The sequence below is a fragment of the Myodes glareolus genome, chromosome 16 (genome assembly GCF_982192425.1).
Source record: "Myodes glareolus chromosome 16, mMyoGla1.1, whole genome shotgun sequence".
Classification (NCBI taxonomy): domain Eukaryota; kingdom Metazoa; phylum Chordata; class Mammalia; order Rodentia; family Cricetidae; genus Myodes; species Myodes glareolus.
Window position 1 is genome coordinate 30,174,074 of NC_142041.1, and position 19,164 is coordinate 30,193,237.

Below are 19,164 nucleotides of genomic sequence, written 5' to 3' on the forward strand. Positions count from 1 at the left end.
GAACAGAATTTTCCCATTATGTCAGATTCTGTCCTTCGCAAATTTCCTAGCTGACCCGGTCAGAAGTGTCCTTCAAACAGGGCTCTCTTTGACTTCAGAGCCCCCAGCCTGTGTGGGTCACCATCCTGATAGCATCCTAGGTCGTTTCTCCCTGGAAGAGCCCATGGTTCCAGCCATTCTTTGCCTGCTTGACTTCTTTCTCTTTTCACTATTGTGGAACAATTCTTTTTTCTTAATTTTATTAATTTACTTGTTTTAATTTTTTCTTTGAGACAGGGTTTCCTTGTGAAATAGTCCTGCTGTCCTGGAACTCACTTTGTAGACCAGGTTGGCCTCAAACTCACAGAAATCCGCCTGCCTCTGCCTCCTGAGTGCTGGGATTAAAGGCATGTGCCACCACCATCCGGCTTTCTGAATTTTATTAGAACATATTTACTGCACAAAGTGATGGGTTTCATTAGGCCATTTCCAGTCAAGCACCTCATGTTCTGACCATATTCCCCACCCCATTTGTGTCTTCTCCCTTCTAGGCAGCTTCTCCTTATCTTCCCAGACAGTCTCCCATTTCCAAGTCTATATGTACATATGGAATCTGAATTACATCTAAGAGACAACATTGTCTTTCTGCATTGATGTCTATGGCCTGGTGACTCAGGTCCACTTACTCTTTGAGTGTTTCAGAGCCAGACACCCAAGCGACTGCCTGAACACCTATTAAATGCCCCTCTGTGGTCCCAGCTCCACAGAGCCAGGACCAAACTCACATCTTTCCCCTAAATTATGTTTCTCTGTCCCTACTTGTGCAGGCCCAGAAACCCAAGGGACATCCTACTCTCCCTGAACCTCATCCCTAGTGGGCACTAGGTCCACCCCGCCCTGTCTCCTTACCACCTTTGACACACTGTCCTTCTCTTCACCCCCTTGCCCCTACATCAGCGTACAGCTTCTTTGTGTTTTAAGGATTATGAGTTATGGGATATTTGTACACTGTGTGAAAATGTATTGGTGTGAGTGGTGTCATAAAAAGCTGGATGGCCAATAGCTAGACAGGAAGTATAGGCAGGACTTCTGGGCACAGACAGGAAGTAGGAGGAGGTAATCAAGCACAGAGACATGGAGGGAGTCAGACATACAGAATGAAAGAAAGGTAAAAAGTCGTGAGGTAAAATGTAGGGTCATATAAGTGGGTTACTTTAAGTTAAAAGAGCTAGTGGAACAAGCCTAAGCTAAGGCCGAGCTTTCACAATTAATAGGAAGTCTCCCTGTTGTTATTTGGGGGCTAAGGCTAGAGAAAGACTCATTACAACTGGTGCCCGGTGTGGGGCACATACAAAGAGCCCACTTCTCGCAGCATGCAGATGCATGGCTCCTGTATCACAGCATGCAGATGCGTGGCTCATGTAAGAGAGTCTCTGCGGTGCAGCATCGGAGCAGCCGGCGCACTAGGTAAAAATGTCTGCCACTCGGACTCAACAGATTCCCCTGTGCTGGGCTGGTAAATGCAGCTCCCACCCAGTATCCTCTGACTAGAGGCTAGGCCCTCAGGGAACCAACGGGGCATGGCCAGCAGCCAGAGCCAGGCAGTGGCCATTTAGCTGTTTAATATTTGCCTCAAGGTCAGAAAACGCTGCAGACACACAAAAAGTCAGGTCTAGACTGAGAAAACCTCTGAGCAGATATAGTATGCTTCAAAATGGGCTTAGGTGCTGAGAAAGAAAATGGGTATAGACAGTCATAAAAATGGATTGAAAATAATAAAGTGAAGTCTTTAAAAAGAGGGTAAAGTAATATTTTAAAATGCCACGTAAATATGGGAAATACGCAGGCTGTCTGGATTCTGTGTGATGCTTTGTCAGGATTGAATTTTTAAATGCTAATAAACTCAATATGACATCTGTTGAGAGATGTTGGATTGTGGAAAGAGTTGCTGAATTAAACCAGCAACTTTAGGGATGTCTTGTCTTCAGAATGGAAGTTCAGGATGGAAAATGTGTTGGGGAGGAGGTTGTGCTTTTGTTTTCACGGGAAATGAAAAGCTGTGGAGTCCTTCAAAATTAATAGAGACCAGATTTGATCAGGGGAGACCCCCTAAAAATCTTGACTACAGACATAAAGAAAAAAAGCAAGAAAGAGTACAGCACAGGTGACAGATAGGCTGATCTCTTCACATGGGACAGCTGAGACTGGATGAGACACGAGAATCTTGTTGGCTACAGAGTCCTCATGACTTATTATTGCATGCCATCCCCTCATATGGCATGGATTGAGATAAATATTACAGTTTTTTATGCATTCAGACTTATGAAGATGCCTTTTACCTGCTCAAACATAAAAAAAAAATCTTTAGCTGACTTGTACACACCAACATTCCATTCTTGTGTTAGTACAGATATATATGTTACCTTTAAAAGTTTGTGTTCAGAAAGAAAAAAAGGGTCAGGCACCAGTGAAGACAAGTAGTCCAAGTGATACAGCCTCTGTTACAGTTTCCTCAAAATTCTGCATCCAGAACAACTTCAAAGCTGCTGAGATGGTCCAGCTTTATACACTATCCAGCCAAATAAGTCTTGTACTTTCACACATAGACTAGACAACAAATAATAGAATTAGTTTTCCCAGGACTTGACCATTATCCCAATTCTCTTAGGGTCACATAAATATGCCATTGCCCCAGACAACAGAAATATGATGCCCACATTTCTAAGAGGTGGGCTAGGTAAGTTTTGGTCATTTGGTGGGGTATGGATGTTTGTGATCATTAGGGGGGTTGGCTGCAAATTGTTACTGGTCATGGTAAGGAAGGAAACTAAGCAAAGGAGGTTGGATTCAAGGATCTTTTTCTAAAGGGATAAAGGGTACATATAGCATAGAATGATGAGATTAAATGCTATATTGTTGAGTATACTTTTGAATAATCACTAGTCTCAAATATTTTACATTGATATGAATTTTTGTGTATTGATACCAATTTAAGGTTATTTTGTTATACTGTATATATGTTTATATTATTGTTTAAGGTATTGTACCTATACTGCTCATTTAAAAATGTAATACATAATTAAGAAATATAGGTTAGTAGTTGGTAATCTATAACAATCAAACTTGTAGTTATGTTAGGTATGTTTTTAAGATTAAACAGATATATTTTAGGTGGTCTTAGATATATTTTATGGGTAGGTGGTCTTCAAACACTACAATGACCTACAGAATATGGTATTTAAGATGTTTTAATAACCTAAGGCTTTTCATGACAGTGAGACACATCTGCTCCTGGCAGTACCAGTTTACTTCAAAAAAGGATGATGGGCATCAAAGAACCTCCATATGGAGTTTGCTTTTATTGTGGCAGAGTTAGCCACTGGGAAAGAAACTCCCTTTGCCTGACTATGTCCAAACTGGATAAGCGAGACACAAAAAGAAAGAGATTGCCAGAATTTGCCAAGACAAGGTAGGACAGCCCTTCAAAATTCCTGCTTCACAGAAAAGTCTGTCAGATATTCTAGGTCTGTAGGCTGAAGATGGATGCTCCAATGTTGCAGAGGAACCTTGGGTGACTGGCCAGAGCGCCAGCTATCTCTGTTGTTTCTATAGTTTGGGTGGTTATTTGTTCTGCATTTCCTGTTTGCTCAGGTAATAGTATATCCTTCTTGGGTCTTTGATGGAGTTGAAGACAAGATAGTTGCAGTTAGGTTTTTTTTTTGTTGTTGTTGTTGTTGTTGTTGTTTGAGACAGGATTTCTCTGTAGCTTTGGGGCCTGTCCTGAAGCTAGCTCTTATAGACCAGGCTGGCCTCAAACTCACAGAGATCCGCCTGCCTCTGCCTCCTGAGTGCTGGGATTATAGGCGTGTGTCACTACAGCCCAGCTAAGTTACACTTTTCTTACTGCCAAATTCAAATAAGAAACTTATATAACAGATAAAAATATATAGGGTGTTTATCTAAGAGAATATTTTGAAGTCTAAAAAGAAGTTTTGGGCTGGTAATACAAATTAGGATATAAGGTAAATTAGGTACAAAACTTTGAACTCACCAAGATGGGCTAGATAATGGATATTTTCTTGGAATTTGCCAGATTCAGGTAGATTGGACATTGTAAATGAAATTCTTAACTGATAGTTGTTCTTACTGTATAAGTTTTACTATGTTAGAATTCAAACTTTTCCTTTTTATTTAGACAGAAAGGGGGAGATGTGGAATATCTACACACTGTGTGAAATATTTGCTGTCATTGGTGTAATAAAAAGCGGAATGGCCAAGAACTAGGCAGGAGGTACAGGTAAACGTCCAGCAACAGAGACAGAAAGTCAGAGGAGAAAACTGAAGTGCAGAGAGATGCTAACGAGACATGGAGGGAGTCGGACATACAAAATGAGAGAAAGGTAAAAAGCCACGAGACAAAAATCTAAGTTAATGTAAGTGGGTTAATTTAAATGATAAGAGCTAGTGGTACAAGCCTAAGCTAAGGCCAAGCTTTCATAATTTGGGGCCTGGCAGTACGAAGAAAGATTAATTGCAATGATGTGTGTGTGTGTGTGTGTGTGTGTGTGCACGCGCGTGTACACATACATGCATGCACATGAACATACATATGAACATGTTGATACCCATGGAGGCCAGGAGCATTGGATCCCTGGAGGTGGGAAAACAGGCTGTTTTGTGTCACCTGACACGGCTCCTGGGAACTGAACTCAGGCCGTCTGCAGGAGCAGTATACACTCTTCACCGAGCTGTCTGCCCAGCCCAGCCTCCCTGCTTCTGACCAGAGTTGTGGTAATACCCATCTCATCAGTGTCTCCTTCATCCTTCTTGTGCTGCCTCAGTCTCTAACGCAATCTGACATGTCCCCTCTCCTGAAGATTCCTTTGCTATTCCTCCCCCACTCTCTACATAGCCCTGGCTGGCCCGGAGCTCACTATGTAGGGCAGGTTGGCCTGGAACTCCCAGAGATCCGCCTACCTCTGCCTCCCAAGCACTGAGATTAAAGCTGTGTGCCACCGTGCCTGGTAATTAAGTCTTAACGCACAACTACAGCTGCAGGCCTATCGCCACGCACTGCCCACCTGCCCACCAAACACCTATGTTCCCAGGCTACATCATGAAATAAAAGACACGAGCTATATTTGCTTCGGCTTCACGTATACTTAAAAAACTGGAGAGATACAGAGAAGATTAGCAGGGTCCCTGAACAAGGATGACACAAAAATTCATGAAGCATTCCATTAAAGAAAAAAAAGACATGAGCTTTGTGCTAAAAATATAGACTAGAGGCAAGACACCTGGGCTCAATCACACATTTTTTTACCTTGTGTAATTATAGGGAAAGTTCTAGAACCTCGGTTCTGGGTTACTTCCTCCGGAAAGAGAGTGTTGCAGGAACACCAGCACCCTGGCAGTGATCTAAATCCAGCTTTGGGGCAGGAGCTAGCCTGCGAGCCAGCGCCATGACTGATGCTTATAACCATAAGCTTGAACTGCCTGTAACAGTGTAGCTCACTCTGCTCACTCCACAGAGAAAGAAGCTGAGCCTCCAAAGAGTAAATACCCTACCAATAATTAAGCAACTGCCCTGAGATTCACATGGGATTCGGAATTTCTCCGAGCTAAAGACCTGGCCTAAGTGCTCACCGCCCACTGGAAGGCTTCCTCCGTTCCCCACCTCGGCTTTGCCTGATAGGAAAACTCACCCTTTAACTATTTTCTGCTTCCTCAAGCCTTCCCAGTCTCTCTCTGTGCATCCTGCACATCTGTCAGATAAAGCCCCCCACCCCCACACTCATTACAGGGGTTTGCTAGCATGTCTCTATTCTTGGGACTGCCTTGAAAAAGATAATACCTTATTGGGTTTTGTCTTCCTAGCATGCCATAAATACTTCTGAACGAATGAATAAATCAGCAAATAAAATATATGTAAGGTACTCAGAAGAGGTTTGCCCTAACGGATGTGATTTCAATATAAATCACTCAGTCCTCTCCTCTGTCATCCAGAAGTGTCATTTTTGATCAGAGGGCAGCATCAGATGTGGCCGTATTAACACAGAACCAGATACAGCAAGCCTGCTCTTTGGTTGTGCCTTGTCCCTCTCAGATGTCTCTCCCTTTTTTAGGGACACCATATAATAACCCATAATGAGGCTCTATGTTGCATCCTAATGAGACTTCCTGACTAAAACATCTGAGGTTTTAATTTATTTCCCATAAGTACCATTTCAGCTCAAAGTTTGTTCTCTCGGTGGCAGTGAGGGAGCCATTTGTCATCTGCTAAGTGCCTACACCTTCCCTTTATCTGTATTAATCTTCTTTGCATTCAGATACTCCTAAGCGCTGACTTAACAGTGAGCTCTTCTATACAATTTTCTTCTTAGAATGCCCAGCTCCTCCTGACTACACATCTATTGTTCCCAAAATAGTTTACTGCTTCAAATTTCAGTTTTACTGTCTACAGTGATTTAGGACACGGAGTATTCTTCAGGATGATCAAATCCCATGGACATTACAAATGTTTAATTTGTGTACCAGAATGCAAGCATACTGATAATTTTAATACCTTCATATCAAAACACTGAGAAGCAGGATGGGCAAACGACATCAGTGGTTTGAAGTAGAACAGAAGGAGGGGTGGCATAGGGTTCTACTTTCATAAATCCCCTCATGCTGGGGGACCCAGTAGAAAGGAGAAGTAGGGTTCAGTGAGCTTCAGGTCTCTCCGCTCTAAATTACTCCTTCAGCCTTGCTGAGTGCCTGCCCATCACGGACCTAAGCCCTTTAAAGCGGGATGATTTTAATATAGATCCATACTGGATAAAAGAATTAAATAGTTTGGCTAATAATCAAATTCTTTTTAATGAACTATAATAAAGGTAGCTGCAGCATCGGGACTCTTTTGGAACATTAAAAATGTTACATTTGTTTATGCTGTGGAACATATGTTTAATGATACAAAGATGTGCTACATTCTTTTATGTTGTGTTTGTTTAACCCTGAGGCTGGGTTACTTTGCCTGTCTAAAACACCCGATTGGTCTAATAAAGAGCTGAATGGCTAATAGCAGGCAGGAAAAAGGGTAGGCGGGGCTGGTAGGCAAAGAGAATAAATAAGAGAACTCTGGGAAGAGGGTATCGAGGAGCAAGAAAAGGGGCCAGCCACACAGCCACACAGCCAGACACAGAGTAAGAAGGAAAGAAAAGATATAGAGAGAAAGGTAAAAGCCCAGAAGCAAAAGGTAGACAGATTAAGAAAAGCTGGCCAGAAACAAGTCAAGCTAAGGCTGGGCATTTATAAGTAATAATAAGTCTCCATGTGATTTTATTTGGGAGCTGGGTGGTGCCCCCCACAAAGTGCCAAAAGAGTTTAAAAAAAAAGTCCAATAACAGACTCTGGTGAACTAAGACCCACAAACTGTTAAGAACGTTGCAGGTGAAATAAGCCTTGTCCCGTGCTGGCGTGGTGGAGCACAGCTGTGCCTTGTAAGGAGCCCAATGTCACAATAACCAAAGAACACCCCAATATGACATCTATGCCAGAGTTCTTGACTCTGGTTCTCCCTCCCTTGCCATGTGACAAGTCCCTGCTCTAGCTACAGCTTCTCTTCTACAATAAATAAATAAATAAAGAAGAAGAAAGGAATGGTATCTGATGACAGTCAAGACCCTGGGAGCCCTTTGTTGATTGCTCTCTGAGATTAAGGAATTCAGAGTTAACATTATCTAGTCACAACAAGAGGGGCCCCTGTGCTCTGTAGGCGGAACCAACCAGCATTGTCAAGAGGACTACACCAAGGCCTGAGAAGGAATTATTGCTCTGCAGGGACAAGTGTTGGCATTATAAACAACAGTTCTTAACTCCCCAGACTCGAGAACGAAGATGCAGACATCCCTGTTCGGTTCTTAAGAATGAGTCATCCAGTCATAACGTCCCAGGAACAGAGTTGGACTAGAAATCCCTGATATATTGTGACTGGGAAATGCCCCCTGCAGACTCATGTTTTGAGTGCTGATTTCCCAGCTGATGGTACTGTTTGCAGGGAACTGCTGTAGGCTGGCCTCGGATTCCAGCACGCTCTCTGCTTTCTCTTCCACTGAGATATGAACAGCTGTCCTCTGTCACACACTGCTGCAACCATGTTGTTCTGCTAAGCACGTGAGACCAGGCAACCATGGTCTGAAACTTTGGAAACCATGAGTTAAAATTAGCATTTCCTTCTTTACGTTGATTCTGTTGGGCATTTTGGTCACAGTGATAGGAAATTAATCAGTCCAATATCTCTTGTGTTTTTGTTTTCAAGATAGGTTTTTCTCTGCATAGCGTTGGCTGTCCTGGAACTAGCTCTATAGACCAATCTTGCTTCAAATTCACCTGCCTCTGATTCCCAGGGCTGGAATGAAAGGCGTGTACCACCATTCCTGGCCATTAGGTCTTTCTTAGTAGACTTCTTAGTATTCTATACTATCCAAACCTTCCTAGCTACTACAGTCACCCACTAATGGGACCTCCTTGCATTTCCTTTTTCCTTTCTTTTTTTTTTTTTTCTTTTTTGGTTTCTTGAGACAGGGTTTCTCTGTAGACCAAGCTGGCCTCGAGCTCACAGAGATCTGCCTGCCTCTGCCTCCCAAGTGCTGGGAATACAGGCGTGCACAACCACCGCCCGGCTCTCCTTGCCCTTTCTTTTTGGGTCTGGAGCCCACATTTCCTTTCTGGGTTGCTTTCTTAGCTCTCACATAAACCTGTCTGTGTATATTTCTTTTTTGATGCTCCTTGATAACACTGGAATTCTAATCATTTGCTAATGCAGTGGACTTAATGACTCGGAAACAGAGGGAGAAATCGGGACATTTGCATAGAGCTGAGAATGATTCCCACAAGTTAAAAAAATATTCTAGGTCTTTATGACCTTCACCAGGTGCACTTTGATTTTATTCCTCTGGTAATAGATTTGGGGGACAGTGTTGAACTCAGAGGAATGGATCCATCATTTCCTATGCTGTCCTTTTTATTTCTTGGTAAAATTTCCTTTACTCTCCTAGTTTGGTGTTTGGGAGATCAGCTCCCAGGAATAAACACCCTAGAGGTTGTGGTTACTCTCTTGTGTTTCTAATGTGGTTTTCCCCACTACCCATAGTCCTCTTTCTACAGTGGCAAATTCTTGCCTGCCTCTGGCAGAAAGGGAGGGGAGGAGGCAGAGCCAGACCCACAGGACTCTCCCTGGGGCTGAGCAGAATGGTGAGGTCAGCAATTCAAGTCTGAGTTTATCTGAGTAGCAGGGATCTATCTTGTTTGGGAAAAAGATGGCTGCAACCAAATCACATTCTGGAGATATTTCTTAAGTCATCTTAGGGTGACTAGCCAGGGGCATGCTCTTCAGATAGGCGCTTGCTTCCCACAGCTGAGCTCACTGCTTAAGTGACTAGAAGACACAGGACACTGGGGCCTGTAGGTGGGGACTACAGGACATCTGGTGGGGGGGGAGATTGCACCCAGGAAGAAAGTCACTGTAGGGCCAATGAATGTGCTGCTCCACCACACTGTATGAAATTTCATGGTGAATTAAGATCCAACACCCTAGGAGATGGCAGTGGTGGTATAAATAAAATTGGCCCTCACAGGCTTATATATTTGGGAATGCCTGGTCCCTAGTTGGAACTATCTGGGAAGGATTAGGAGGTGTGGCCTTGTTGGAGGAGGTGCATGTCACTAGAGATAGGCTTTGAGGTTTCAGAAGTCCATGTCATTCCCAGTTAGCTGTCTCTGTTCAAACTTGTGGATCTAGAGGTAATCCCTCAGCTATTGCTCCAGCACCATGCCTGCCTGCTGAATGCCATGCCCCCTGCCATGATGGTCATGGGCTCTAACCCTTTATAACAGTAAGCCCCAAATTAAATGCTTTCTTTTAGAAGTTGCCTTGGTCATGATGCTTTATCACAGCACTAGAAAAGTAACTAGACAATGCCCGACCTCACTCGTATGTTGGCAGTGAAAGCTGTCAATCTTAGAGCAGTCCAAGGGGCCCAGCCTATTCCAACTGAGATGGACTATTAACAAGAAAGAAGAGACGGCCCAGTCCTCTGGTAAGCAAACAGCATGACTCTACTGCAACCTGCCTCCCAAGAGGGAAGTGTTACCAGGGGCAAAACTACCTTTCCCAGAGCCACTGCCAACGTGCACAGCATCTTTATGTAGATTAGAAAAGGGTATGGGGGGCGGGGGCTGGAGAGCTGACTCCGCAGTTAGGAGCTCTTGCTGCTCTTCCAGCGGGCCTGAGTTTGTCTCTGACACCCACATTGGGTAGCTCACAATCACCTGTATTTTCAACTCCAGGGGATCCAACCCCTTCTTCTGGCCTCCATAGGCCTCCATGCACATCACCACCCTGACACACATCGTATACACACATGCAGACACACATACACACATAAATGAAAAGGAAAAGGCATTCACTCTTAGATGCCTTTGTGCGAATGAGCTGATAATGTTCCCTTCCTTTAGACCAATGTTTCCTCCACCCCAGAATACCCAGCTTAGCAAGTTCGCTTTAGTTCCTGCTTATCCACTTGGCCAGGTGCCCTTGTGAAGCAGACAGTACGATGGCACAAGGTGGCCAGCCTCTGCCCACTCATCCGGGCACTGTCTGGAGACCCTAGAAGTCTCTCCTTCTGCAGCTTATCCTAGTGGGTCCACAAAACACCTTGCTCCCCACTAAACCACTGAAGAAGTAGTGCCTTTCTTCCCTTTCTTGATTCTGAACTGCTACTACTAAGAGGCTACAACAGGCTGGCCCACACAGGGACTGATGGGAACAGGCGAGGCAGGGCAGCAACACTGAGGGGAGTCAAGCCCTTGAAAGGATAACACCAAGCTGGGAGAGGTGGTTACTAGGACCACGTGGAGACAGATATCCCGTCCTGTAAAGAAAGAGCAGTGTAAAGAAAGAGCAGTTTGGTTTGGTTTTGTTCTTAAGACAGGATCCCACACAGCCCAGACTAGCCTGGAATTTGCTCTATAGCCAAGGCTGACACTGAATTTGGGTCACTACACCTGGCAAAAGGATGCATTAAAACAACAAACAAAACCAACAAGTGCTTCTAACTGCTAAGCTATCTCTCCAGCCTGCAACAGGTAATTCTTAAACCTAAACATCTCAGCCACTATGGCAACATGCAACTATAATTCAAATACTCAGAAGACCAAGGTAGTAGGATCGTGAGCTGGAGTTCAACTTGAGCCGTCAAAATATAAAAATAAAAACTCACCACTTCAAATGTGGAAGTGAAAGTCTGAGTGGACACCACCGAAGACTAACTCGGGGATCTGAAAGGAGGAAAGGAGAAGCATCCCACGGTGCAAGCAAGGTAAAAAGCCAAGCAAACGGTCAGTGCAGGCATCGTGAGACGCGCTGCAACCAGAGGACCGTCAACGACAGGAATCTAAAACGGAGCAAAGCTAACAAGGATGCAGAGTTGTCACAAAGAGGAAAAATGGGAGGCTTTTAAGAGACTCGAGTTACCAAATAAAAGTTCACTGTATTAATCAACAATCACAATCTTAGGATGGCTAGTCCCAGAGAAAATGAGAGATCCCGTTTTCCTTCTAAATACAGCTAAAACCCCTAAGCATAATATATGAACAGCACGTGGAGACACTGAACACAGCAGAGAGAAGGCAGAAGAGCGGAGAACTTGAGGACTCAGGGTGATAAATTTTTTCCTACAAATTCCAGACAGAGCACTAAAGAAACCAACAAGCAGGAAATATGGCAGGGTATGTGTGTATGAGAGAGAGACACACACACGAGACAGAAAGACAGAGAGAGAGAGACAGGCCCTGCTCTCTGTAGCCAAAGTGATATAAAAAAAGCCTAAGAAGACAGAAAGGTTGGTGATAATACCCCTACTCCAGCCTAATCCCACGGGAAAGTGACCCACACCCTTCTCCTGCTACTCCTCTGCCCTGGTCAGTGGGAGTTTCCCCTTCGCTTTGCACACCGCACCAGGGGGACCTGATGGGGCAGCCAACCACTCTTCCCACCTGGTGACATTGTGGTGATGTTCTCCTTCCCCTGACAGTCAATCATCGCCTGCTACAATTGAGGCTGAGGTAAGATTCAGATCTCGGGATAAAACTTCAATGTCCAAGATCTAGCTTTAAAAAAAAAAAATCACCCCCCATAATGAAAACAAGAACAATTTCAGTTTGAATAAGAAAGACAGACAGCAGATGCCGAAATGCACATTTGCTGGGTGTTGGGTTGTCTTGAAAATGCTCAACATACACTTAGGACTTCTCTGAAATAAATGAAGACACAATGCCAGCCCCTGCTCCCCTCACTCCTGAGGAAAAAATAGATGTTCTATGTGGGGGTCGCCGTTCCACGCCACCCACCTCCCACGAGTTTTATATTGTCCTAGGGGTTAAAACACAAGACGCACATACAAATACAGAGTTTGAGTCATCCTCAAGAAGAGAATGCCCAATTTATTTAACTTAATCCAGGGTTAAATACTTTTGGCCCCAGTAAAGAAAAACTCCTCCCACCCAGAGGGGGCTGGGGAAACTGGCATCTGTGAGAGCTTCTCCGCAGGCAGGTGGTCGAGGGTGCAAGGCAGTGCCAGACAGGGTAGATGGGCCTTGTTGCCTTGGAAACGGATTTTTGCTGGGCGCTAGCTGCGTCCAGCCTGTTCTCTTTAGTAAAAGTTAAAGTTTCCTGCATGTGAGAGCCAAGGACTGAGCTCTCTCACAAAAATTAGGCAAAATATCACCTCAAAAAGCAAACTGTCTTAATGAACTCTTACGTGGTGCGTCTACATTAAAAATGTTGGTGCTTTTCCAAAAGCACTGTCAATTGACCTTAACAGGTCTCCCGGTTCTGAACAAGGACAGAGATACTTACATTTCAAAATCCTCAGTTCTAGAACTGGGAACTTTGCTGATAGAAATGATAAATTCACTGGCAGGCGGCAGAGAAGGCCAAGAGTTCCTTTTGCGCTGCCAGGAGACTGGAGTGTGGTTCCCAGCACCCGCACCAGGCAGTTCACAGTGACCTGTAACTCCAGCTCCAGGGGTCCAGCAACCTCTAGCCTCTGCTGGCACCTACGTTGATGTGCACTAACTGCCCCCTTACAAACAATTAAAAATAGAATAATTAGGGGGATAAAAACTTGCTTGTAGGTGCCTGCCTTTAATACCAGCACTCAGGAGGCAGAGGCAGGTGGATCTCTGTGAGTTCAAGACCACCCCGGTCTACAGAGGACAGCTAGGACTGTACACAGAGAAACCTTGTCTTGGAAAACAAAACAAAAGCACAAACAAACAAACAAACAAAGCAGACGCCACCACACCCATTCCATCCACCTTAGTTTTTGAGGCAGGATCTCTGACCTAACCTGGAGCTCAGTGATTCAGCAAGGCTCAGTGAGCCCTGAGCTCTAGGAAACCGGCTCCAACTCCCCTCCCCCACCCTCCCTCTCTGAGGTTACAGATGCCACCATACCTGGCATTTCACATGGGCTCTGGGAATCCAAACCCTGGTCCTCACGCTGGGTCAGCAGGTGTCTTACCAGCTGAGCCCTATCTCCATCTTAGAGATGATAAAACTAAAGCCAACTTTATTGAGGTCTTTCACTAGTCAGTAGCAGATAGCCTTCTGGGTATCTACCGAAGGATACTAAAGAATGCAGCTAAGTTAACCACCTGAAGAGAGAGAAGAGGTACGCCTTCTAGGCAGAGAACAAAGAGCCTATTGGAGGCTCTGAGGACAGAAAGAAACCTCACCTGTGTGGTATGTTTTCAATACGCTATTAACTTTCAGAAAGCTCCAACAAGCAGGCATGAGTGTGTCTAGCTTGTGGATGAAGAGACTCAACAAAGTTAAGTAATTTGTTCAAGGTCACCCAGCCAGCAGGCTAGAATGGCCTTGGGTACATTCCCACAGGATGTCATTGTCATGTTAGTTGCTCTATAATGACCCAGAAAGTGAGACCTCAAAGAAGGGGCTGGAGAAACTGCTCAGTGGTTAAGAGCACACATTCCACCAGGTGGGGGGGGGCACACACCTTTAATCCCAGCATGGCTGATTTCTGTGAGTTCGAGGCCAGCCTGGTCTACAGAGTGAGTTCCCTGACAGCCAGGGCTGTTACACAAAGGAGCCCTAAGCAAACAAGCACATACTACTCTTCCGGAAGATCAGAGCTTCATTCCCAGCACCCATGTCAGAGGGCTCCCGGGCACCTGTAACTCTAGCTCCAGGGGCTCTGACACCCTCTTCTGACCTCCACTGGCACCAGCATGCAGGTGTACACAGACACAGACACCTGTGTACAGATACCTGTGCAGAGATACACATGTAAACACATAAATAAAAATATGTCTTTAAAAAAAAAAGCAAAGAAAGAAGGAAAACAAGAAAAGGGAAGGGAGGGAGGGAGGGAGAGAGGGAGAGAGGGAAGGAGGAAGAAAACCCTTAGAGGGAAAAGGTCCTATCCTGCTCTCTGGGTGTATTAGCCCAGCCTACCCAAGTCTGAGTGTCTCCATTATCAAAGAGAACCAGGATGCCACAGTATCTCTCTAACTCTCTAAGAGGAGACAACTACAAACTTGAACAGAGAAATGGGCATGTGAGCTGGCCCTCCTTAACCCCACATTCTGAGAGCTGGGCTCTGCCCCTTGGTGACAAAGACAGGTACAAACTGGGCAAGTCTCAGTTGGGGGAATGGGGCTGTGGGCTGGTGTCTCTCCCTAAGTTCTGAGAGCTGGCCCCAGAGAAACCCCCGGCACGGGGACCATTTTCTCAGTGCTTTCTCCTATCTTCTGTGTAGGACAGAAGAAAAGAGGGTGACCTAGATTTTCTTAAAAACAAGACTTTGTTCGTGTGTTGTCACGATGTGCTGTGACACTGTGTTTCAGCCTGCTCTTTGAATTAGAGGAATGTTCTAGAAAGGATCTGTGCTGCTGGGTCAGACATGGCTTGAATCTTAACTCAAGTCCTTTCAAGCATTGTGTCCTCAGTTTTTCATCCTAACATAGAGATGATGCTGGCCTCCAGGAAGCCGTGAGGTCTCAGGAGGATGAGCAGCCCCCTCCTGAGAGCTGGGATGCCTTGGGCTTTCCCTAAACAGCAGCTGTTATTTTGTTTTTTTCAGGCTCCTGGGTCCTCAAGGCACTTGACTGCCTTGCAGTCTGTAAAGCTGGGGTCTTCCCTTCTTCCTTCTTTCCTTCTTTGTTTACACATCCTTACCAGTATCAAAAGAGATAGACCCTTTTGCAAATCAGAGCTAATGGTTCCATGATGGAACTGTTGGTCCATGAACGATCACACACTTACCAGTGACAGTGAAGCCATGTTTTTAAAATGTCAGGACTGGCCCATCATTATTACACATGCCGACTAGCTTGGAAACAAATAGCAGTGTTCACAAAGTTGTCCAAATAACATTTGCTTGGGAATGTTCAGTTCCACTAAAACAGTATTTTTTTTTTCCTCCAAAAAATAAGGGTTGTTTTAGCGAGTTTTGTGTTGATAGGCAAAGATGACTTTCTTTCCCGGACTTTGAGCCTTGAGAAGCTGTAGCCGGGCAGGTCGTTGGTGCTAGAGACAAACCTGCTGCTATTATTCTGTCAAATGGATACAGTAGTAAACTAATTCCCAATGAGTTATCATTATACCCATGGCTTAGTGCATCTCTCAACCCTCATCAGGGACCTACAACAGGTCCACAAAACAGGCAATAAGAGAGTGCAAAAGGTTCAGCCTTAACTAGGACATTTAGAGCACACCCCCCCCCCCTTCCAGCGCTCAGGGATTACCCCAGAGGAGGGGACAGAAAGATCGTCAAATCCAGAGGCAGCAGTGGACTCCAGTGGAGCCGTATTTTCCAGATACTCAGAGGGTAGTCACACATGTACTCACCCCCAATGACAGCATGCATGAAGTCCAACCATGAGGAAAGGAACGACAGGCAATTGAAAGCTTTGGTGAGAGGGTGAGCCAGTTTTCTTTAAGGGTATGATGCCTGGTAGGGTGACCAGGGCACGACCCCACACCCAAGAGCATTTGGGCAGCAAAAACTGGATTTGCTGGATTCTTACAAGAATAAGAAAGAAGATGTACACTCGGGTTAGGAGGGATAGATCTGGGAGGAGCTGGAGAGAGAGGGTGAATATAACCGAAATACAATGTATGGAACGGCAAAGAAATAATACAATATCCAATTTAAACTAGTAAAGCTTTGTGCATCCTCCAGAAGTTGGAGCTACCAGCTGACTTTCCAGATCCTAGGAGACATCAGGGCATCTTTCCCAGAGGCTAGCGTCGCAGCAGATTTCCTATAATGGACCAGGAATTCCTGCCATTTCTCATGAAGCTTAATGGGAGAACATTTCAGAGCATATGCTCCTCTGTCAACTGATACTAATTTCTCCATTAGTGCAGCTCAAAGGGAATTTCAGCCTAAGCCGAAAGCATGGCCACTTGGGAATCAGAAATAGCTACTTATAGGCCTGCCCCCTCCCCACGAGTCCCTTCCGTTTAGTCTTCCCCTCCTCCGTCAATCCAATCAGGAAGAGAAGGGTAGGGTGTGTCCATGATTGTTGGTGCACAGCTGAGCTGTAATCCTTTAAGGCATACCACTTGGATGTCCTTCAAAGCCCTTGGGCAGGCAGCCTGGCCTTCAGCTTTACAGTGCTCCACACTGTTACCACACTTCCTAGACAGGGACGGTGGTGGAAATGCTCACTCGAATGCAGAAGTGAGGGAGGAGCCATGTCCGGCAAGCTGAGCCTCACCTCGCGCTTGACGTGTAGAGGCATCAACTCGCCCGACTGGGACCTGTGAATTGCTCTGCTGTGCTGGAAGGAATCGAGGTGTGGACCAAAGTAAGCACATGTAGAATGAATTCTAATTGGAGTCAGATAATCGGGGTAAATGCTGAAAACTCAGAGAAATAAAGGAGTCAGCCACTAGAGAGATGTCTTACCTCTACTAGACAGAAGGTAGGGGGGAGCTCCTGTCTCCTCCCACCTTATATTCCTCTTCCTACCCAGCCGTATCACTTCCTGTCTCCACCTCCCTAGTGCTGAAATCCCATGTGCTGGAATCAAGTGTGTGAGCTCTGTTTCTCTTTTAGACTGGTTAAATCTCACGTAGCCCAGTGTGGCCATGAACTGATCTTCCGGTTTCTACCTCCCTAGTGCTGGGATTAAAGGTGTGTGCCACCACTGCCTGGCCTCTCTGGTAAACTAGTGGCTAGCTCCACCCTCTGATCTTCAGGCAAGCTTTATTTGTTAGTGCACAAACAAAGCATCACTCCAAGCACACACAGATTTCTTTATTTAAGTAAAATTGACTAGGTGCTATGCTAGCTTGCCAAGAAAGAGCAAGCCATGTCCTGGGAAGAGAATGGGGTTTGGATTCATGTGGCCTGTATGTCCTGCCCCTGGTAAAGGTCACTAAATGCTAGCTACTGTCACTGAGAGGTGCAGCGGAGGACACAGAGACCAATTAGACATGGCCCTGACCTTTCAAAGGCTGTGACGAGAAACACAATATGTGTTTTCAGGTAGCGGTCGCAGGAGCAGAATACAGCCATTGTCACTGGCGGAACAGTGGCACTGTGGCCAAACCGCAGTTGTGGCTCCCAGAACGGGGGAGCTGATTTACCCAGTTACTAGAGCACGTTTTCAGTTTTCAAAGGCAACATGTCAACACTCACAATCTACCAGACCCGTGCGAACTAATAGCTCCAGGGCTTCCCCGTTTCAACACTGGTCATGCCTGTCTTCCTGGGCGATTGTGTCGCTGTAAAAACTGGATTCTTGTTGATTGCTCTGACAGAATGGAACAGGAAATCAAAGCAACAGCCAAGCAAACTCTGGGGCTTAAGAGGGTACGGCGCTCCGACAGACACGCAATCCCATTAGTAAACGGTGACTTTAAAATGGGAAAAGACAGGCTGGAGAGATGGCTCTGCACTGAAGAGCAGGTGGCAGGGGTCCCTGGCTCCATTCCAACAACCTGTTACTCCAGCCCTGAAAGACCCTTGCACTCACGTGCACACACCACCCACCACACACATATGCATAATCTTTTAAATTAAAAAATGAGAGAAAGGAACAATGTTTTCAATGGATTGCACTGTGTTCTCTAACAGTTACTAGGACTTAGCTAACTAATACTACAAAATTGTAGTAGTACAGTTTTGGGTCTAAATGCATCATATATGAATCTACTAGTTATTCGCTTTTACTTGGCTCTGTGGTTGTGAGAACTTGTTCTTACAGAGCACTGATGTTCGGTGCCCAGCACGGCAGAGTGACTCATAACTGTGTCCCAGCATCACGGAGCAGCTCACAACTGTATCTGAAGGAGCTGAGAGTCTCTGGCTTACAGGCACCAGGAAAGCACACACAAAATAAAAATTCTTTAAAACTAAAAAAAAAGTACACCGATGTTGTGGTTTGCTTAAAAACCAGCACCCAATGACCTCTTTTTTCTCTTCCCCAATCCGTCTCCATTCATCCTCCCTCAGGGCCATCGCTTGCCCCTGAGTAGCGCCTTACCCTTCTGACTTCCACACCCGGTGTACCTTTCGGTTCTCATGAGAAATCTGAAAAGCAGAGGAGTGTGCTGATGTAGCTCCCATTTCACAGATGAGCAAAGTGAGACCTGGAGAGACTGACTTCTGGAAATTTTCCCACTCCCTCTACCAGTTACTGAGCACTTTATGAAATGCCACACTAACAAAGCAGAAAAGAGTGGGCTAGGAGAGAAGGGGTGTCTCCTCAATAAACAGGCCTACTTCTCACTACTGCGGTTTGGATGTGGCGTGTACCCCACAGGCTCACGTGTCTGAACATCTGGGCACCTGCTGGTGCAACCTTCAGACAGGTTATGGGCTGACTCCACTCCTGACCCCAGCTCAGGCTTCTGGGTAACAAGCGACGCCTCATGTTCCCACTGTCACAGGTGAGGTACCAGTGATCGTGTCTTCCCCACCATGATAGACTGTATCCCCTGAACCATGAGCCCAAATAAATCCTTCATCCCTTAAGCTGATTTTGTCAGGGATTGGTCACAGCCCTGAAGAACACTAACCAGTGCCTAACGGTGGCACCAGCTGGCATAAGTCATAGGAGGGCATGACTGTTTGAGCGAGAAGGTCCCCATAGGCTCATATATTT

At 45.4% G+C, this 19,164-nt stretch overlaps 1 protein-coding gene and 1 non-coding gene across 2 annotated transcripts in view; one reads left to right on the top strand and one right to left on the bottom strand.

Annotated features, from left to right (window-relative positions):
• Positions 1-19,164, bottom strand: part of Frmpd1 (FERM and PDZ domain containing 1) — a 167,058-nt gene that overhangs the window by 96,735 nt on the left and 51,159 nt on the right. The gene's annotated exons all lie outside the window — the stretch shown is intronic.
• Positions 5,122-5,226, top strand: LOC125391437 (U6 spliceosomal RNA). The gene has a single exon (XR_007229126.3). It is a non-coding gene; the product is annotated as a U6 spliceosomal RNA (small nuclear RNA).